General features: G+C 39.5%; 1 long non-coding RNA gene across 2 annotated transcripts in view; it reads right to left on the bottom strand.

Moving 5' to 3' along the window:
- Window positions 1-1,633: 1,633 nt before the first annotated feature.
- The window catches only part of LOC144244896 (uncharacterized), a 78,860-nt gene continuing 57,125 nt past the window's right edge, over window positions 1,634-23,368 (bottom strand). Inside the window, exon 3 of one of the 2 annotated variants that reach the window (XR_013339102.1) lies at window positions 1,634-1,811. This is a non-coding gene — a long non-coding RNA (uncharacterized LOC144244896). Of the gene's footprint in view, window positions 1,812-20,863; window positions 20,961-23,368 lie in introns of those variants that run through there. The other variant, XR_013339101.1, reaches the window with a different exon arrangement.

Below are 23,368 nucleotides of genomic sequence, written 5' to 3'. Positions count from 1 at the left end.
GGGTCAATATTGCGACCCATTGCTCCAGTCCACAATTTTCAGGATGTGATCCTGGACAGGCAGCAGAGCAGGGGACTTCACCTCAGATTTCCTGCACCAGTAGCCCCGGAGGGGGCCCTTCAGGTGACCTGATGCATGCTCTCATTTGAGAACCACTGCTTAAAGAAGCAGCTGATAAGAGGATTCTGAAGTCTTTTCCCCCAGTGGCGTGTTCCTTTACAGGGTTGACTGTGTAACTGATGACAGCAGATGAAGGATGTCCATTATGAATGCTTTTCCTGATTCTTCCTCTGAATTGAGTATTTTGGGCCTTGTCTGCCACGTGGGAGCAGACACTAGGGAAAGATGTCATGAGCTGTACATAGTAGGTGGCCTTCCATATCTTTTGATAATGTCCTGAAGATTGAATCTGAACAGGAAATCTTACAGCTACTGAGTAACTAAGGTCTTTTCTTTTCTTTTTTTTTCCTTTTCTTTTCTCTTCTCTTTAACATTCTGGAGTTGTTTATTATGATCACTGGAACCCTACATCTAATTAAGACCTCTACTCAAAGAAATTGTTTGATAAAAATAAATCCAAGGGAACACTAAACATCCCTTCTCTAGTGTGGTAGACTCTCCAAATGAGGTAAGCTTCTTCAGTAATAGTACAGTTTGTCCCTGTATTACGTTCCTTTCTGTATCTTTTATATATCGGATTAGCGTCCTATGGCTGTTGTAACAAATATTCACAGGTTGGGTCAGAATCCTGAGATGGGTCTATGCTGGGCCCAAATCAAGATGTGGGCAGGGCTACATTCTTTCAGGAGGTTCTGGGGGAGAATCTGTGTCCTTGCCGTTTTCAGCTTCTAAAGACTGTCTGCATCTCTTGGCTTGTGGGCCCCTCCTCCATCTGCAAAGGGAGTGAGGTAGCATCTTTAAAGCTCTTTCAGACTTTGATCCTTTTTTTCTGTTGTCACATCTCTTTTCTGATCCATGAACTTCGCTCTTGTAAGGAGCTTTGGGGTTACCCTGAGCACGTCCAGATAAACCGGGAGAATCACTTATCTCAAGAATATTAATTAACTTCACCCTATCTAGAAAGTCCTTTTTGCCATGTAAAATTCACAGATTCTGGGGATTAGGATGTGGATGTTTTTGATGGGGTATTATTTATCCACCACACATACTGAGAGACAGAAGAAAGCAGGAAACTTTTTTTTTTTCTTAAGTTTATTTACTTATTCTGAGAGACAGGGAGTTCACACCGGAGAGAGGCAGAGAGAGAAAGGATAAAGAAAGAATCCCAAGCTAGATCTGCACTGTCAGCTCAAAGCCCAGTGTGGGGCCTGAACCCATAAACTGTAAGATCATGACCTGAGCCAAACTCAGGAGTCAGGTGCTTAACCGACCAGAGGCACCCAGGCGCACCATTGAAAAGTAGTCCTTGGGGAGATCCACAAGGTAGTAAACTTCAAATTGCTATATGTTTAAAAACCACTTAAGAATCTATAAAAAGTGCATATTCCTGCGCCCTGTCCCAACGATTCTGACTCAGCGGTTTAGTTTGGGGGACCTACATTTTACATGCCAGTAAGCTCATGTTCCCCCCTCTCGGAGGTGATTCAGCACAGAATCCACAGACCGTACCTGAAGAGGCTGTCAGCATGGCGGCCGGGAGAACACAGATGCTGAGACATCTCTGCAGAGCATCATTGGTAACTCCGGAGAACATCAGAATTACTGGAAGGAACTGTGAAAAACAGTTTTTCTGAGCCCCACTCCAGGTGATTGTGATCCCAGAGGTCTGGAGAGGGCCAGTTCCTGTGTTTCTGAAAAAATAAAATAAAATAAATAAAATATATAATAAAATGAAAATTTTTATATGTGGTTGAGGGATTTAAAACTTTTCCCAGTTTTTGAATTGTCCTTACTTTTTTCATTATTTCTATTTTTTCCCTTTAAAAATTATATCCTCTAGAAATTGAAAAAGAAAATCATATTTCTCCAATAAGAGCTGTCCTATAATGTTTTATTGTTTATTTCTTCTCTATATGTGGATTCTCTAGTGACAAAGCAATTGAAAATATTTGGGGAGTTCCTGTTGCTAAAGAATGTTTTCAAACTTGTATCTTCAGCATTGTGGATACATAATCTAACAATAAATTATCTTTTAGCCTGAAATGTTAGTTTGATTTGTATTTTTGCATGGTTTGTTCTTTGATTTCAGGAAGGGAGGGGTCATAGTTCTCAAAAAGGGTAAAAACATAAAAGAAAAATGACATTTATTATGAGACCAGTTACCACTAGAAACACATCACAGTTAAGAAAGAGAGGTCTTACTCAGCCATTTGTCCAATTTTCCTGAGACTTGGCAGGGCATATTTTTTATTATAGAAATATAAAATTCATCCAGTATATATTTTTCAGGAAATTTTATTTCTTTAGAAGAAAACTGATAACCCCCGCCCCGTATTTATCTAGCTAGAGATCATATATCGGGGATTGGTTACCCTTATATATATAAAAGATATACTTCTTATGATTTAAAGGTAGGTTTCTTTATTTTTGCAAAATTATAACAGTATGCTTTCCTCATAAAATACTCCTTGAAGGATACATCAGCCTTGCAGAGAGCCTTATGCTTTTGAATCTGGATGTAGTAAGTTTCTGGTGGTGAAGTAATAAAAAGCATTGATTTTATTTATTATACTCTCATGAAAAGGCTGTATAACTGTATTGATGGAATGGAGGATTACCAAAAATATTTTTATAAGGCTGGGAAATTTTAATCTTGTAGATAGCACTGAATTTGACTATAATGTTGGGCTGAAAGGAGGCATCTTATAAACAAACTTATGCAGTGAACTACTCTTGCATGGCTATTAGTTGTCAATACATTTTTATTGAGTGCATACCGTATTTTCAGCACTATGCTAAATCATTTTCTATCTTGAGAGGGCTTTTTTTTTCCTTGTGCATACTTTTAAAAGATACAAGTTGGCAAAAAAATTGGTAAAAATATTTTCTATCATCACCCAAAGTAGATATATTCAAGTTTAAAATTTTAAGATATAAGTTGCATATAATGAAATGTACAGATCACAAATGTAAAATTAGATAGTTTGACAGAAGCATACATTCCAGCAATAGACAGCCTTGGCGATCAAGATACAGTTTCTTTTCTTTTTTTTTAATTTTTATTTATTATTGAGAGACAGAGAAAGACAGAGCATCAGCATGGGAGAGGCAGAGAGAGGGAGGAGACACAGAATCCGAAGCAGGCTCCAGGCTCTGAGCTGTCAGCACAGAGCCCGATGTGGGGCTTGAACTCACAAACCATGAGATCATGACCTGAGCCAAAGTCAGACGCTTAACCAACTGAGCCACCCAGGCACCCCGATACAGATTCATCACTGAGAATTTCCCCCCAAATTCCTTCCCAATCAATTCCCTCCCTCCCACAAATAGTCACTGATCTGATTTCTGTCTATTCACTCTTTCTGTGTCTGGCTTCTTTCACTGATCTTGAGATTCACCTCTGCTGGGTGTATATCAGCAGTTAGTTCCTTTGTATTGCTGAGTAGTACTCCGTCCTCCTAGGAGGCCTGGGCTTCACAGGCAGGATCCAAGAACTCTTCTTTATCTCCCTGTCTCCTCACATATTGAAGCCACTTTTCCTTGAAGTGCAATCCTTGGACTTACGCTTTTGAATCTAGGTGTAGTAAGTTTCTGGTGGTAAAGTAATAAAAAGTATTGATTTTATTTATTATACTCCCATGAAAAGGCTGTATAACTGGATTGATGGAATGGAGGATTACTAAAAATCAGGATTACCTTCATCAGTATCACTCGGGCCTTACTATTATTTGATCTTATTAGATCAGAATTTAAATACAGGGTAGAGGAGCTGGTATTTCTAGCCAGCTCTCTATGGAATGCTGATTACATTAGTGATTGACATTATTGCTTTAAGCAAATGTTTTGTGAATATGAGGGGTTAAGGAGAGGGCTAGTGGAATATGAAACAGAGTGGCCAAATTGTTCCCAGTAATTCAAGTTGATGGACTGAACTAAGCAGGTTTCCAAGATCTGTGAGGTGACAGGAGTGGAGGTCCTGGGGGACAGCCCTAATTAATTAGACGGGAGATAGAGAACTGGACTTGAACAGGTTACCTCTCGCTTCTGAGCTTGAAACAGCAGATTTGGGCAAAACAGAAGAGGAAAAGGGGAGAAGAGAAGAAAGCGAGACTGTTAGTTTGCAGTGTCTCAAAAGGAGAGAACACAGATTTCCGTTATAAAAAACCAAAGCCTTTCTTGGCTTTTCCTGATCATTCTCCTCCCACCTGCTGCCTCCTCGAAGGCTGCCAAGCTCACCTGTGTTTTCTTTGTTGTTGCCTTCCAGCAGCAATATGAGTGCAGCTCCAAAAAGAGCAAGCATAGCAATACTCCTGAATCACTGGTTGAAAAACACAGCCCATGGAAACAGGACCTTTTCTCTCACTTACAGCAATAAGGTGTTTAAATACCAATGTGATAAGAACACGATAAATAATAGCAACAAGCCCTGTGATCCACTCAAAAATGTCATGCTGTCCAATGAAATGTTTTGAATGGTCTAGGGCTGGGAGGAAGTATATACTTTTCATTTATACAATTTATTCTTTTCAAGTGCAGAACTGCTACGAAACATTCCCATCACTGCGGTGAAGTGTCTGGCTATCTCATGCTTGCAGTCGGGGCACAGACACTGTGCACAGATAAACACGCATCTCGTATTTCATCTGTCTTTGTTCAGTGCAGCTGGGGGCATATCTCCTCGGTGGCCATGGGCACCCAGCAGTCCTGGAGGCTGGGGCCCAGAGCGTCTCAGGCTGTGCTGTGTCCACAGGCCAATGCAGCCCACTCTACTCATCTCGGGCCTTTTCTCGTCCCTTCTCAGGGCTGGGGGAGGGCCCGGCTGAGGTAACTGAAGCCATTCTGACCATTAACCTAGCTAGACCTTTCCTCTTCCTCAAGACAAAAGCTTTTGCCTATATGTAGGTCCATTGAGTATGTCGGAACATAGGGTATATTTCACATCATTACTGCAATACAGTCTAACAAAACTACAAAGAAATCTTCACCTTCATTCAGTATCTGATTGTTAGTAATAATATTACTATATTTCATTATATTATATTGATGTTTTAAAGTTATACTGTACTTATAAATAAGTAATTACATTAATGTTGTAATGTCTGAGAGAAAGAAGATACCAATATAAAACTTTAAAAAAAAACCCAATACGTTACTTTGACAAATTTTGTTTTTTAAATTCAAGTATAATCAACATATAGGTGTACGATATAATGATTCAATAAGCACGTGTAGGTTACTTTTGATTACATTTAAATTTAAACTAGATATTTGAAATTTGAATGTCATATATCAAATATTCAAATATATCTGAATTGTGAATATGAATTTGTTAAAATTTAAAATGTGAAAATACTTCAGTTCTGTCCACAGAAAAGACCCAGTAGCAATGACAGTAATGATGAGAATGTTAGCACTCAGACTACGGTCTCAGAAAAAGGAACCGGGGATTCTTGGAGAGATCTGGTCCCCGATGTGGAGTGGCAAATGACAAACTGAGACCAGATCCTCTTGTTAGGCTGGAAAAGCAGGGAACCTGTCCACTGCCTAAAAGTAGACAATTTTACCATCAACAAGAAAAATGATGGCAATTGATCAAAACACAGTATGAAATAAATATTCCTGAATTCATAATGATACTCAAAAGAGAGAACCAAAGTAACAAACACAATCCATTTATCAGTATTGGATGTAGTCTATTAACATGTTCTCTGAAAATTAATTAACTGGAAAAGTAAGTCTTGATCTGCCTTCCATGTGAAAACTCTATTTTCAAAATTTTACAATATAGCTCTAGTTAATGAGGAAAAGTTTTTTTATACAAGTATTCTAGCTAGTAAATGCAGAAGAAATGATAAAATTAGAAAAATTCACCATTTTACATCTAATGAAATAACTGATTCAGGTAATAAGCATTTATGGCTGCTAAAACTAAGAAGCAAAATATTAATGAGAAACTAGATACTATTCCAAGGGAGTCAGAAGGTCACCCAACAACTTTACAGCCAGGAATCAGGCAGTCGCCATCTGGATCTGCTGATCGATCCGCGTCATTAAAGGCAAGGCAAATAGTATCATGCACGTCCTGGTGTGATGTCATATGAGGTACATAGTAGCAACTGTGAAGCATCCATGGCAAAAAATGTTCACCCTTAATCTCTTCAAACATTTATATCTATGGGATACATGTTGAAAAAATTAGCAAAGTTCCAGAATGTTTTGGAACAACGGACCCAGTCTCTTTAAGAAGGCATTGCTGGGGCGCCTGGGTGGCTTAGTCGNTAAAAAAAAGGCATTGCTTGAGGGGTGCTTGAGTGGCTCAGTTGGTTAAGCATCTGACTCTTGCTTTCAGCTCTGGTCATGATCTCAACATCGTAAGACTGAGCCTTGTGTTGGGCTCCACACTGTCAATGCAGAGCCTGCTTGGGATTCTCTCCCTCCCCCACTCTCTCTGCGCCTGACCTGCTCGCTCTCTCTCTCTCTCTCTCTCTCTCTCAAAAAGAAATAAACTTCAAAAAAAAAAAAAAGAAAGAAGACATCACTTGAAAAGAGGATGATAATGGAGATGAACATGCCAGCTAAAAAGAAACTTAAGAGACATCTCAATCTCAACAGCAGCATCATTGTGCCCTGTGCTGCAGGCATCTAAAAAGAAAATTTCCCCTAACTGTGTGTAGAATATAAATAGTCTATTAGAATTCTCCTAAGTGTCAAATATAGGTAGCTGTGATGCAACAGTGGTCCAAAGTACAAACACCACTTAATTAGGCTTCTCTGTTTAAAATTCAGAATATGCATATATACATGTACATGACTGTATGTGTGTGTATGTGTATCTGGTTTTATTTAATTTGTCACTCATGCTGACAGAATTATCTGACATCTTTTTAAAATTTTAATTGGATGAATTTCTTAGTGAATCATAGCTAGAGGTCGAACAATTCCAAGCTAATGGCAGATTAAATATCTTAAGAGGAATATTAGGGTATAAAATAAACTTAATTATGTAACACACCATAATCTACCTAGATTAGTGATTGCTTCTACTTTTTATTTATCTTGGTCACAGATTCCTTTGAGAATCTTACTGATATTTAGGATTCTCTCCAGAGAAAGACATAAACATGTGAAAAACTAGTCAACAGCTTCAGAGAATGTCAGACAACAACTTTTCACCACCACCCCTACCACCACCCCCAGCAGCAGAGATCGCATCTTCCAAATATGGCCACAGAAATAGTTTCCATCCCACACATTCCTCTGCAACGTGAATTTCTGCTTCCTAATCAAGAGGCCAGAATCAAATTCTCCCTTTGCTTATGGGAAGACCTGAGTGATTTGCTGCAACCAAAGAATACAGAAGAAGAAATATTCTGGAACTTCCAAGATTAGATCATAAGAAGCTACCACCTGGGACTTCGGATCACTCACTCTTGGGATCCACCCTCTCAGGAAATTTGAATTTGGAGGATTCTCACATTCAATTTCTCCTCCCTCCTTCTCTCTCTCCCTCTCTTCTCTTCTGCTCCTCTCTCATGCCTACCCACCCACATGTATGTGTCAATACCTTACAGCCTCATATCCCCACTGACTGCCTAACACTGACTGCTTTGATTTGAATGCCAGATAACATTGAGAAGAAAAACCTTTTGAAAATAATTGTTTCTATGCTTTCACCCAGAAATTCCACTTTTAGACTTTTTTCCCTTAACAATGAATGGTTAATTCAGATAAAAATTTAGTTACAGGAATGTTTATCACAGCTTCACATATAATAGGGGAGAATTGGAAGTAAGCTCAATGCACAGTTTTAAGAGGCTTAATAAATGATGGCATTCCTATGCTACAGAATACTATGCAACAATTAAACTGAGATAAAACTATTCATCGTGACATGGAAAGATATTTAGGATATTAGCAGATGTGATGTGAGTGAGGCTTTAAATGTGCTTGCAGTTTGGCCTGGCTTCTAGAGCGTCTGTGATCTGCCGTGAAGTAGCAGCCATCTGGCCAAGGGATCACTGGTCCCAGAGTGAGGGACATGCAAAGCAGACCTGAACTTGAGGCAGAGTCCACTTAGCCAGTGCACAGACCAATGAAGGAGAGATGAATGTTTGCTGTTGAGAGTCACTGACGTTTGTGGGTTGCTTGTTACGTGACAATCCGACTAATACTGTCTGATCTATCACTCCTTAGTTATGGTGATGTTTGTGTGGCTCTCCTATGGTAAAAAAAATATATATATATAGAAATGGGAAATCTCATTGGATGTGGAAAGAAGTGATACGGATTATCCTAGGTAACCAGTAAATGTAATGTATTTATACGCTTTATGACTTTAGTCATAAGTTTGAAAGGAGTCTATTTGTCTTTCTCACTGAGCTGCTCAAATGCCTTGCAATTGCATTTGCAGTGGACTTATTGTCTAAAATTATGAAAGCTACTTGGTTGATGTTAAAGTGAATGAGTCAAAAAAACTTCTATGCTTCTCCTTTCCTTTCCTACTCTTGCCTGGCATACAGTGTCACATGTGACTGTATACATTTCTGTATGTGACTTCCAAGTCTTGAAATGCAAATATATTTTTACCAATAAAATAGGAATCTTTGGTTGATATATGATGTTGCTGTAGTGAGTGTTAAACCTATATATACTTGGTGCTATTTTCCATAAGTGTTTAGAATCTGGTTCTATTAGTGAGGGTGTATCATTTCCTTAAAGTAAGGTTTTTAGCAGTGGCACTACTGACATTTTGGGTCAGATAATTACTTGTGGGGGGGGCTGTGTGGGCATTTTACTATTTTAGTGGCATCCCTGGCCACTATACACACTAGATGCTTGTGGTACCCTCCAGATCCCTGCTCCCCTCTCCTCATTGTGTGCAGTAACTGACCTTCAAAAATGTCTTCAGACATTTCTATATATTTCCTGGGTGGCAAAATCACCCAGATGAGCCCACTGCCTTAACAAGTGAATTTTAATGCAGTGTTTTTCATACCTGGCTACACGTTACAATAATATAATAGGTTTTAAAAATTATCTTATTTTGAGGCACCTGGGTGGCTCAGTTGGTTAAGTGTCCAACTTCAGCTCAGGTCATGATCTGATAGCTCATGGGTTCGAGCCCCCCATCGGGCTCTGTGCTGACAGCTCAGAGCCTGGGAGCCTCCTTTCGATTCTGTGTCTCCCTCTCTCTCTCTCTGCTCTTCTCCCACCCGTGATCTCTCTCTCTCTCTCAAAAATAAATGAAACATTAAAAAAAATCTTAAATCTTATTTTGAAATAATTTCAAAATTAATGAAAAATGCAATGATGGCACAAAGAACTCTGGCATTCCACTTATTAACCTCTGCCAGATGTGCTTCTTCATTCTTTTTCTACATGTATGCATAGATAATTTTTTTCTGTATCATTTGGGAATAAGTTGCAGACATTATGACCCTCTGCCCCTTAATATTCAGTGTTTATTTCCTAGAAACAAGGATATTCTGTCACATAATCATAATATGAGTAATAAAAATACGAGCTTGAAGATTAATACAATATTATTATCTAATCCACAGTCTAATACTCAAGCCTTGCCAATTTTCTCCCAAATGACTCTTTTTTCACAGACTGGGACACTCACTGTATTTTGTTGTCATATTTTTTTTAGTCTTCTTTAATCTAGAGCAGTTCCTCAACCTTTCATTGTATTTTTTTTTTAATAACCTCAATATTTTTCAAGAGTAGAGACAAGTTTTTGGAGAATGGCTCTCAATTTGGATGTGTCCACTCTTTCCTCATGGTAAGATTCAGGTTGTGCAATTTTGGCAGGAACATTATGTGAGTGAGGCCATGAGCTTTCTAGTCTATCTCGTCAAGAACCATAGAATGTGGGTGATATTAACACTGATTATAGGGTTAAGGTGGTGTATTCATTTCCTAGGGCCACCATAACAAATTACCATAAATCATGTGACTTCAAACAAGTCGTCAGGGCTGTACTCCCTTTGGAAAGTCTAGGGTATAATCCTTCCTTGCGTCCCCCGGCTTCCCATAGCAGTCAGCATTTCTCACAGCTTCTCTGCCTCTATACACATGGCTTTCTCCTCTTTCTCCTCTTTCTCTGTCCATGCCTTCTCTTCTTCTGTCTCTTATAAGGACACTTGTCATTGGATTTAGGGCCCGGGTAATTCAGGATGGTTTTATTAAATCTTTAACTTAATTATGTCTGCAAAGACCTTTTGTGAATGTGAAAGGTCACATTCACAGATTCTGGGGGTTAGGATGTAAACATATCTTTTAGGGAACACCATCCAAACCAATATAGGTGGTGCCTGCCAGACTTTTTCACTGTAAATTTACTGTTTTCCCTCTGTCATTAGGATGTCATTGTGGGGAGATACTTTGAGATGATGTAAATATCCTTTCTATTCCTCATCATACTCTTAACTATTGGTTTTAGCATCTATTGATTATTCTTGCCCAAAGGGTGATTTTCTAATTGCATTATTGCTTCCACAGCATCAGTTGGCATTCTTTTATAAGAACTTTTCCTTCCTCCCTCTCTCCTTCCTTTCCCCCCTTTCCATCTTCCTTCTGCTTTCCCTCCCTCCTTTCTTTCTTCCTCTCCCCTCCTTTCTTTCCTTCCTCCCTCCCTCCCTCCTTCCTTCTTTTGAATATATCAATATATATTTTATTCAGTGGATTCTAATCTATTATTGCTATTACTTACTTTCATATTCCAGTCTCCCAGATGTGGCCAGCAAGAGCCCTGTCGAGCAGAGTTGTGTGCGCTGTGACATGACTCCCATCATTCTTTGAGCAGTTTTATACTTTCTGGCACAGGAAAATGTTCTAAGCTCATTTTATATTTTCCCCACCCCAGCCCTGGAATCAGTCATTTCACAAGGATCCTTGGTTTCTTTTAGTGGAGAATGATATTTAGAACTAAAATCTGGGTGTTTGTGAAATTTTTCTCAATATTGTATATCCATTTTTATTGGCAAAAAAAGAAACATTTTAATGAAAAGGAAATCTGACAATAGCAACTGTTAAGAGGATGCAGATCCACTGGGATCAATCCTAGTCAGAATGAAAATGATATATCCACTTTGAAAAAGTTTGGTGCTACAGTCTGACATGACCTCATAATTATGAACTAATTCATATTCTTCTCTCTAGCAAGGTAACTGAAAGGTATCTGCTCGAGGGAAATTATTTCCTATGTGCTCCATGAGACATGGGCTAGGATGTTCATAGCTCAGTAGTCTCCAAAACAAACTCCTTTCTAATGTACTTTGTCCTGGTCTCCGAGGTGCAGGGGAGTGCTTCAGCTTTACGCTTATTTTCTAGGATTCTCTCAGTGGTGTCTTAATAGTTTAATAGTTGTTCTTGTGAGGGGGAGAGAAGTCAGGAACAGCCTATGTCGCCATCTTGGTGATGTCATGCCCTAGGCTTTTTGAATAAAAATTTTGAGCCTCTCTTCCAGAGATTGTAATTCACAAGTCCTGAGGTAAGGCCCAGAAATGTGTGTGTATGTGTATATGTGTACATGCCTCTGTGTGTGTGTGTGTGTGTGTAAGGTTTCAGGTAATTCTGTGGCAGAGCAGTTTGTAGGAGTTACTGCCCTCATGCATTTAATCCATGATTTAGTTTATACTGCATTCTTCAAAGCACATTTGTTTATCTAAAGGAGTAAATAATTGCCTCATACTTTAATTACTGGATACCAGAAAACCAAGCAAGATAAAACCTATAATCTGAAAAAAGATGCTAGATATCAGATGTCAGTGATAAATGTCTAAGATGGAAAATGTGTTCCATAATGTAAAGTAATTATTGATTATAAAATCAAGTCAACTTAGATTCAAGTCTAGATTTAATTACATTCTCAAGAAAGAAAGTAGAAATTTTACTTTTAAATTGCATTTCTTTGACTGACTATAATCTCTCTCTCCCTCCCTCCATCACAGACACACACACACAAACACACACACACAACAATACATCACTTTATGGGAAGTGGTTCAGGGAACATAAGACTTTTCACAATGGAATAGAAAAATCATCTATTTCAATATCCATTGCTTGGCTATCTTCAATAATAGATAACTCAGAGAAGAAACAAAATTACCTCAGTGAAGCCAGCAGTACTGTCGAACAGCTTTATCACATTCTGGTATTGAACGTGAAAAAGCATTTTTCCCATATGAAATTTTGGGTTAATCTTTTTTTTATTTCTTAAAAAGGCAAGGACGTTCCAAGGAACTAACATTTATATCTTGAGGAGGAATTTCTTGTTCTATCTACAGATAATTAGTATATATACTGAGACGCTGGGTAACTTTGTCTTGGTGAAAAGGAATACGATATATCTCCTTTTTCAGATGGACTTTTTTCCTCCCTGAAAAATCACAGATAAATTAGGAGAAAATCCCCCATGGAAGTAAGAATTGTAAGTCTGATTTTCAACAAACAATCATAGTTGCCATTTTTGAGTCCAGTAGTCTCTCCTTATCTGTGATTGTGTTTACTGTAGTTTCGGTTACCCAGGGGGAGCTGCAGTCTAGAAGAAGATGGTCCTCCTTCTGACGAGTCAGCAGGTCAATAGTGGCCTAACGCTGTGTCACAGTATTCACATCATTCTCCTTATTTTCTCTCATCACGTAAGAATTTTATCATCTGACATCATCACGAGAAGGCAGAGTACAGCAAAATAAGGTATTTTGAGAGATATTCATGTAATTTTTATTACAATCTATTGAGGTGACTGTTCTATTTTATTATTAGTTATTAGCTATCTTTAGTATCTTACTGCATGAAATTTAAAAATTGAACTTTATCATAAGTATGAATGTATAGGAAAAAACATAGCATATATAGGGTTCAGTGCTATCAGTCATTTCAGGCACCCACTGAGGGTCTTGGAATACGTCCACTGTAGATAAGGGGGGGACTACGTATGTACCAGGAGTTTTACATATCATCTCTATTTTACAAATAAAGAAAGTTAAGTGTAGATAAGTGAGATAACTTATCCAAGTTCATGTAGCGAAGAAACGGCAGAGCTAGGACTCAAGGCCAGTCAGGGAAGGCTAGGTTGTGTTCAGTAGCAAGGAGCCCCCCAATTCTCAGCAGCGGATAACGAAGGTGAGGCTCATGCTACACGTGCAGTCTGGGTTGGCTGGGGCTCAACTCAATTTCATCTTTATTGTTGAACCCAGGCTGTCACTGAGGCATCTCTTTGGGGTATTGCCAGAGACCGTAACAGAGGAGAAAGAGGATGGCAAACCACACACTGACACTGAACGCTTCGACCTAACAGAAGGAACAGAATGGCTTCAGCAAAGCCAAGTGTAGCCTTAAACAAGAGGTCCTGTTTTGGTACTGAACGTTGGTATTTTGCATTTCAATAGCCAGTGCAAGTTGTGGTTAAACCTGATGTCAGTGAGGTGGGGAAGCATGTCTCTCCAGCAGGGAGAGGCAGTAACTATTTGTGAACAGTACCCAGCCTACTGCAGACCCGTGTGCACGGATGACATAATTTAACCTGAAGCCAGTGTAGCGGTTCCCTGGTCTCAGCAACTGGTCACGCTGGTCCCATCAGGATGAAGCAGAGATTGTTGTTTGATGACTGGGGGAAAAGTTGACCTTGCTCCTTCTCTAAAATGCAGCTGCTGCAGCCATTTTTCTGCCACAAGGGAGGACGTGGAACAAAAAGGCTGATGTATGCGGCAAGGTGGAGAAAGTAATGGGTCCCCAGCACTGGGGGTGCAATGCGTTTCTGGAACAGCTCATCCTGGGGGTGGTCCATCTTCTTAACTTTTTAATGACGTATTTCAAGAAGTCCCCTAGGTTATACCAGTTTGAATAACTACTTTTATTTATAACTGATAATATTAAAATGCACGGCTTAGCAAAGTCCAAACTGTTGGGATGAGGTGTGTGTGTGTGTGTGTGTGTGTATAATATGTTCGATTTTGTGTAAAAACAATGTAGTAACATGACGAAAATTTTAAAATATAAGAAGGAATTGGCATATGATCATACACCCAAAATGTCAACTATTAACCAGGTGTGCATATATTCTTCCTGTACTCCCCCACCCTACCATGTGCATTAATTTTTATACAGGTTATGTCAAACCGCCCAAACAATTTTGTATCTTGACCTTTTCACTTAACTATGCAAGTCAATTCCTTCCCCACATTGTTAGAAAATATTATAAAGATCATTGAAATAGCTGCAAAATGTTCTAAGTATAATACAGTGTAGATAAAAATTTCCCCAGTTTTGGGATGCCTTGGGTGGCTCAGTTGGTTAAGCACTCGACTCTTGATTTTGGCTCAGGTCATGATCTCACAGTTTGTGAGACTGAGCCATATGCCATATGTCTGTACTGACAGCATCAAACCTGCTCCAGATTCTTTCTCTCCCTCACTCTCTGCCCTTCCCCCATGTGTGTGTATGTGAGTTTCCTCTCAAATTTAATTAATTAGTTAATTCATTTTTAAAATGTAAATTTAAAAAAATGTCCCCAGTTTTAGACATGTAGGCTGCTTTCAGTTTTTTACTTTTTTATACATAGCAGTGCCACATATATATAAACATGTGTACAGGGAGAAACATGAGAAGGACATATAAAAAACATTGTACCAGTTGATGCTTTTGTTTAGGCCTTTGTGCTGCCTGGACCATAACGCGATGAAACTCACAAAATTAAGTAGGAGTTGGGCTCTGCCTACTCTACGTCATTATTACGGGTGTCCATGCATGCAAATCCGGCGTTATTTATTGTGCTCGGTTAAAAAAATGGCATAAACATCTTCAAGTTTTTGCTAGAATAAACAATTGTGACTTGAGATAATATTTGGAATAACTGGTTAATACTCAGAAGATAACTTCAAGGTGGAAGCTAGCAGGGTAGTAGTACCAAGTCAAAAGGAAACGCTACTGAGATACATCAATAAGGAGGAGAGGCAAAAATGATCTTTTCGTACTGAAATTCTCCACTGGCGTGAACTGCTCATGCAAATGTGCTTGCCCACTGTCCTTAAAGAGGTTATGCTGAAAGGGGGCAGCTCTTCACTGTCCCCTGAGAGTCTGTTTACCGCACTGCTGGGGTCAGGTGGCTCTCCCAGGCCTGCCTGCTCATTGGCCTCTGCTGGCTCTCTGACTCTGGTCCAGCATATCCCAGTAACTCTGCATTTTCCAGTGAACTTGGGTACCATATCCCTTTCTAGCTTGAGATTCATTTAGATTTATGTCTATTTGCTATAAATAATTAAAAGGGGGCTGGTGTGGTTATTCAAGAGTAGTATCCAGGCACTTCTCCAAATTTTTCTCCTTCTCAGTCTCACTGAGGAACTGGAAGGCTGATGACTCTTGACTGGATGTCCAATTCTTTAACCCTGCTAACTTTGGTCTGCAAGTACAGGGCTCCACTGTAGATCCTGACATTTGTTTCTCAGCCCAGGTCCCAGACACAATTTCCTGACAACTATATTAGCAAAAGCATTTAGCTTGTACTCACAAGAGCATTCAAAGCAGAGCCAGATACTTTGTTTAGTGGATCTGATTTCCTGAACTAAGGAATCTTTCCTTGGCAGAGTGTGGGCTGGCTCTAGACAAAGAGGTTTTATGTAGTGGAGCCATGAGGGTGGATCTTAGTAGCTTTTGAGGAGAGAATACAAAAGGAGCCTAGATATTAGAAACAAACTTAGAAAGTATCTCCTGAGCCTGCAGTTGGTCTAGCAGAGGCTCACAGGGAGAGGCTAGGGTATCTCCTCAGACACGACCTGAATGTAGATGGACCAGGAGTGAGATACGTAGTTCCCAGGAAGTGCGGGGGAAGGATGAGGAACACCAATAAAAATTAGGCCCCGGAAGACAGACAGATGCAATCCCTACTTGCAGTCGTCACACGGTCACTGCAAAAATGAGCAACTGGTGAAATCACTTTGACCATAATGACTAGTTAATATACACCTGTGGCTAAATTCCATTCAAAGAATACAGAGGGGTAGCAATGTATCTTTTTATTATAAATGTTTTAATTTTCAACCAATTTTCAACCAATGGTTTCAACCAAGTATTATACTTTTTCAACCAAGTATTATTTTGGACAATCTTTAGAGTCTCCCTTGGTAGCACTGGTCTTCAAAAAAAACGTCCAGTATAATGCCAGGAATATCTCCTATAATTCAAATTTGGTGTTATGTCAAAGCCTAGTATAGGATTTCACTGATACTTGATCCTGAATTTCAAATGTAGATCAACATACCTTATTCTTTTCCGACAAATGCCAAACCCTCAGAGCAGCCCCACACAAGTGACTTGTTTGTGACAGCTTTGCTCCTCAGGCTTTCTCAGGTCCCCAGAATATAAGCTCCCTGAGGGCACCCAAGCCGGGAGCATTCACTGGCTTCTCATGCTTGGTAAGCACCTTGCTGGCTCAACAGATAATAAGTGCTAATGCATTTCCTAAATCCTTATATTTACTAAAAAAAAAAAAAGGCAGGGGGAGAAAAATTCTTTTTTTTTACTAATAGTTTATTGTCAAATTAGTTTCCACATAACACTCAGTGCTCATCCCCACAAGTGCCCTCCTCCATGCCCATCCCCCCTCCCCACACATCCATCAGTCCTCAGTTTTTGTCAGCATTCAAGAGTCTCTCATGGTTTGCCAGGGGGAGAAAAATTCTAAGCGGATGTAGAATAAATAAACAAATATTATAGGATGAAAGAACTTGAGTGAAGTTCCCATTTAGGGAAATGTGTGCCTAGCACAGAAACAAGGTATGTAGCTTTTTTTTTTTTTAAATGTTTATTTTTGAGAGAAAGATAGAGACAGTGTGAGCAGGGGAGGGTCAGAGAGAGAGAGGGAGACACAGAATCTGAAACAGGCTCCAGGCTCTGAGCCGTCAGCACAGAGTCCGACACGGGGCTCAAACCCACGGACATGAGATCATGACCGGAGCCGAAGTCAGACGCTCAACTGACTGAGGCACTCAGGTGCCCCGGTATGTAGCTGTTTAAAAAGAGAGAGAAGTGGAGGAGTCTGTAGCATGTTTTCTCTTTTCAGAATTCCCCCGAAGCTACAGTGGATCACTTCAGACTTTCTTGAGGGTTTTTCTGTGCACTCTCCAATTACCCTTTGAGTACCATCACTAGAGGATGAATCTGGCACTTCTGCTTTCTGAAATAGCCCTGGTGCCTCATGGAGATGAAATTCTCTGGCTTTCAGTTTCCATTTGGTAATAGCCCCATACACATCAAATCTGACAAGCCATTTGTTGTATGGCCCTGTGCACAAGAACGGCTGATGAGGGAAACTCCACAGAAGAATTCAGGAGCAAGAGCAGCCTGGCCCCATTGGGAAAGGGCAGGTAAGGAAGCAGGAGCTCTGGATGCTTGCTAAGAAGAATGGAGGATGATGACTAGAGAGAGAGCTATTGCTAACCCACAGGAGCCCTTCTGGCATGCCCTCCCCCATTTTCTGGGGAGGGGGTAATTCCTTTCCTTATGGGTCTGTCAGGTCCTCAACCCTGCTTGTGCAACAAATAGTCTGGGAAGTGACAGGGCAGACCTTTAGCGTCATCAAGAATAACAGGGTACATAGAGAGAAGCAATCATATCACATAGCAATTGCTCAGGGAGCGAAGAGTCTGAAGTCTTTATTTCTGAATTGAAAAACTTACTTTAAGGTAGAAATATATTCAACATCTTTACCCTAATGAGTCCCCTGTAATATGGGCATAATGGCATTTATGTATGCCACGCTGATGTTATAAAGACTAATTAATGCTTTTAAAGTGTGGACTTCAAATCAAAATGATTTCAGCTTGAACCAAGTGGAAGACTTTTAAAACAACAGGCATGTATATCCATCTATGCTAAACACCAAGGAATTCCCCTTTGCTCTCTGCTAACATTTAAAAACCCTAAACAGTAGAATGTTTTCAACTCTCTAGTTACTGATGAGTATTACGAGCATGCACATAAATACTGTAAGACTTAGTAATTTCTTGCAGAATCTGATTCCTCAGGGAAAAACACTCTTTGGTTATTTTAAGCGGTGAGTTGCATGTTCTCTGAGTGAGTCTAGTGTCATAGCAACTGATTTACCACAGACAGCAAGAAAGTGCCTGAAGTCAGAAGTGCTCTTCCTTCTCCTTAGTTTGGGAATCTTTCGGTGACTTTCAGGATTCAGTTTTGTGACCCAGATACCTATCATGGAAAATTTCAGTTAGTGAATGATAATTCAGTGGCGGTTTAAATTTCTGAAGTGCCAGATGTAATGAATCTTCAGATGGTATGGTTTTTCAGGCGCTAAAGGTTGGGAGAGCACACCAACCGAAGACCAGGAAATCATGGCAGATGAATGGGAAAGCCAACTCCGTGAGTCTGTGTAAATGTATCCAGAAAATTCAGGTTAAAAAAAGCCAGATGAGTTAGAAATGTAAGGCTTATCTGGATTACCTTAATTTTAATCACATTATGGTTAATCCGATCCCACATGGAATTATAAACTGAGTTACATATTCCAAAAACGTCAGGGAAACAGCCAACCAGTGGCCTAACAAAGCAGTCACCCACACTTAGAAATGGTCTGAAAGGGAAAACAAAATTAATCCTTTGGGGGGAAATGTTTTAGTGGCTCTTAGTCAATGAATGAGGAAACAATCAGCAAGGGGGTGGGGTTGTGTAACGCCTTTTGTATAAGAACACAGTTAAAGAAGGGTGCCGCTGTGGCTGCTGAATTTTGTAAGATTACAAAGTGTGTGTATAACTTGGCCATAGGCAAAGCTATGTATTCACCACATCTAAGTATTAGACTTGAGAAAACACTTAACTTTGACTCTTAATTTAAAACTAGGTGGTGGGGGAGTGTTAGGAGAAAGGAAATACGCATCTGAAATCACATATCTGAAATCCTTGGGGTCCAGAAGTATTTTGTAATTTAGGACTTTTGGCTCTTGGGTGGGTAAAAAGGTAAATCATATCATACATAAAACCCTGAGTGAGGTCTGGTGGCACCCTGTAATAAAGCAAATTAGTATTTCAGCAGAGAAGTGTATGAAAATTCATACTGATTGTGATCAATGAAGATTAAAAATAGCCTCAAGTCAGTTCAGGGCAGGTTTTGTTGCTAAATGAGTTTATGTCTAGCCGGGCTTTGATATCAAATGAGTTATAAAGAGTCTTTCATTTATCAAACCTCTTTGGACTTCAAACTTGGTGTATAAGGGATTGTTAACCTATTTGCTTTATGCAGTGACGAACATACTTCTCGGTCTCTACGCCGAGTAAAGCTGAAAGTATGCAATGTCCAAAAGGGAAAATAGGTGAATTAAGGATTGGTGGAGCTACAAGTTAGCAAAAGAAAATACTGATATTTGGAACATCTGCCTTCCGGCAGAATAGCCTTTGTTTCTAATAAAAACAGGAAGCTGAGTGGATGGGAGAACTTCTCTGAGCTGTGTGATGGTGAGTTTTGTGTAACACTGGCACAAATAAGGGCAGTCAGGGCGTACCTTCGCACAGTAGCGGGGTAAGAAGGTGAATAAGGAACAACAGGATGTCTGGCAAGGATAGGTATGACTGTGGGACAGGCACACGGTGGAGAGGCAAAGAGAGGAATTCTGCATCACTTAACAGACGTCCTGAGTTCAAACTTGATGCCATTACTTGCTTAACCTAAGCCTCAGTGTCCCCATCTGTGAGATGGGTACAGTAATGTCATAGGGTTGTTAGGAGTCACCAGTAAAAGAAAACCTGCTTAGCACAGTGCCGGGTGCATGGTTAGCATGTAAAAAATAAAGTAAAGTTAACTGTTTGTTACTAAAGGTAAAGATACAAATATCTCATTCAGGGTGTTTAAAATTAGTGGTGTCACAGGAGTCCATATAAATACAGTTTTCTCCTGCAGCATGCCTCTGATGCGGCTACTCTTATGAGGAAAAACACATTTAAGGGCTGTCTCTTGAATGGGAACCTTGCTTCACTGAAACTTTAACATAAGCTACAGGGGGTTTTGTTGTTAAAGTAACTGGACTTCCCTACTCTGATCCACTGCCCTGAACTTTCTACTTTCTTTTGTGTGATGGGAGTTTTAAATCAACCAGTGTATTAGGCCCAGGATTCTGTTACAACTGAGTTCAGAAAACTATTTATTTTTCTTCTATAGTTTTCTGAATTAATCTTATTTCTTTGTTGTCATATCTCATAACTCAAGCTGTCTATGTATTGAATTTTGGGCTTTCTCTTTCCCCTTCACTATAAAGCTGTGTATCTGAAGGATCGCCAGCCCTCTCATCTTTTTTCCCCTTAATTTTCACTGCAAAATAAATTCACACACTTTGTTACATGTCCAAGTCTGTGTGTGTGTGTGTGTGTGTGTGTGTGAGTGAGTGTGAAGTAAACAACTAAAAAGGGAAAATCTGTTGTGAACTTTCATAATTTTAACATCACCATCCTACTTTCCAGAGATAATTGATGTTAACCATTAGGACTGTGTTCTTCCAAATAACTTGCTGTGTATATACAAGCATTCAATATCCTACATGCTAGGGAGGAACTTGCTGTTGATTTAGCAAAAATATCATTCTATACATTCTGTTCTGCAGCTTGTGTTTTTCCCTGTTTAGCAAGGGGCACGTTCTTCCATTGTTATTGTTTCCTTATTTGTAACAAGTTGTATTCTTTTAAATATAATTGTGTATAATTATTAACATATTCCTTCACTCACTGAAGTAGCAGTTACTGGTCATCAAAATGAGGAAAATAGGTGCTGCCTGCTTGGGATGAGAAATGCAAGGTATAAGAGACACAGTTTTTGTCCTCTGGATGTTCATAATCTGGAAGGAGAAAGAAACCAGGACACATGTAACTACATATTAGGTGGCACAGAATATGTAAACTTAGATTTTGGTAAAGAAATTTGAAGAAAGTAAATTGATTTTCGGAAGGGCTGGTTAGGAAAAGTTTTTAGGAGATTTTGGATTTAAATTACATCTAAAAAGATTGTTTGGATGTCAACTGATGTAGAAGAGGCAGAAAAAAATACCTTTCACCAAATCTCTGAGAGAAGAAATACAGGACATATTTAAAAGAGGGCCATAATCCAGATAGATGCATGGATTGCGAAACACTTCTTGATTTCAGAGATATAAGAAGTGGGGATAAATGTATAAATTAAATCAAGATAATATAGTATTTGGTCAATTTGACTGGAATGGCAGGTTTCCAGAAGGTACAACTGATAGAGAAATCTGGAAAAATAAGTAAAAGCCAGATCAGGGGAGTCTTGAATGCCAGGGGAAATCTGAAATTTACCTATTTTGATTCTTGTATTAAATTTGCTTCCAGATGCTTCTTTTCTTCTTATCACAAGCTATTAGAATTTAGGAAGATACCAGATGCGCTAGTCTTGAAATATAAAAGTCTATATTTTGGAATACTTCTTCAAATGATGTCTTTAAAGCGGTCGGCCCATGTTGGCAGGCCCTCCCGTTACAGACCGTTTCTTTTTTCCATTAAGAGGTAAACATTTTATATTCATTTACTATGTGCTAGGTACCAAGATGTCAGTAATGAACAAGACAATTTCAGCCTCACGTACTCAAGGCCTGGTTCATGAATTTCCAGTGCCATCTCCCCATTCCCCAGACATCCATGTCAAATTTGACTGGCCTACCAATCATTCAAATACCCACTGCCTCTCATGCCTTGGCCTTGTTTCTGGTTTGTAGCTATGCTGAACTCTGACTTCTTGAAATCCCCACACCCTTCCTTAACACCTAGGTGACTTTTTTTTCTCACTGAGCTTTTTTTTATTCAAAGCAGAACTACTTACAAATGAGCTTTTATTTTTTATGGCATCTCCACAATTATTTTACTAAAGGAAAAGATATTGGATTGTGGATTCCCTTGATGTCAACCAAGACAATTTAAAATGAAGATGATGATTGAGCACAGATGGGATTAGAAACGTGTCAAATATCCCCTATAGAAAATGTTTATATATAACAAACGCAAATGGAGAAAACTTCTATTTGGGTCTTAGAATTAGGCATGAAGCTCAGTTTAGGATTTTTCATTTTCTTGGAGAATTGACCCGTTTACTGTGATGAAATAAACCTCTTTATCCCTGATAATATTCCTTCTTCTGGAATCTACTTGTCTGATGTTAATACAGTTGTTCTAGTAACTTCCAAGATGGTCCCCAATGATCCCCAAGCCCTGGTATACACACCCTTGTGTAGTCCTCTCTCACATTGTACCAAAATTGGTCTGTGTGACTAATAAAATGTGGTAAAAGCAAACTTATTTCCCTTCTGAGATTAGGTTATAAATGACTGTGACTTCTGTCATAGGCCCTCTTTATTACTCTCTCTCTCAGAATACTCCTCTAGGGGAAGTCATGTCATGAACAGCCCTATGGAGAATCCGAGCAGCAAGGCCAACCACCAGGTAAGTGGGCTTGGATCAGATCCTTCAGACCCAGCCAAGCCTGACACATCGACTGGGATAGACCCTGAACAAGAACACCCAGCTAAGCCACTCCAGATTCCCGATACACAGACACTATGAGATAATAAATGTTTGTTGTTTGAGATGGCTACATCCGGGGTAACTTGTTATACAGCAATGGATAACTTATACACTTAGCTTTCTTTTGGTTTGTATTTTCACGATATTTTTAAGGGACCCAAACCACCCCAAGTTTGATGATTGGCCACAAGGACTCACAAGACTCAAGAGAAGGTTATATTCAGAGCCAAAGTTTGGGCAGAGCCCAGACATGTTAAGCACTGGGTCCAGAGCCTTTCATCAGAGGCCACACATGATCTGCTTTCTCTCCAGCAGGAACTGATAAGAACATGTATGGAGTGTGTCTGTCCAGGGAATCCTGCTGGAGGCTTAGGGTCTAAGGTTTTTGTGATGTGCTGGTCACATAAGCAGATCTTGCTATACAATCAGCCATGCTGAAATTCAGGGCCTCAATGATGAAACTAAGTGCACACCATTAATTTTAACATTCATGCCAAACAACTGGTGTCAAGCTAGTATAGCACAGCCCACTGCTCCAGAGGCACACAAACAAAATCATCACCTGACTTCTAAGGGCCATCCTCTCAGTGGTTGCCCAAGGGTCATTCATGGTTCCAGATTCTCTTGGAGATATGCAACGAATAAGTAACCAGATTAGTCTGTTAACTCCTTCCTCACTAAAACTGCCAGATACATAGATGAATAAGCCTTC

This window comes from Crocuta crocuta, unplaced genomic scaffold (assembly GCF_008692635.1).
Source record: "Crocuta crocuta isolate KB4526 unplaced genomic scaffold, BGI_CrCroc_1.0 scaffold38, whole genome shotgun sequence".
In the NCBI taxonomy this organism is placed as follows: domain Eukaryota; kingdom Metazoa; phylum Chordata; class Mammalia; order Carnivora; family Hyaenidae; genus Crocuta; species Crocuta crocuta.
The sequence above is the reverse complement of the archived record's forward strand: the minus strand, read 5'-3'. Positions and strand labels throughout refer to the sequence as shown.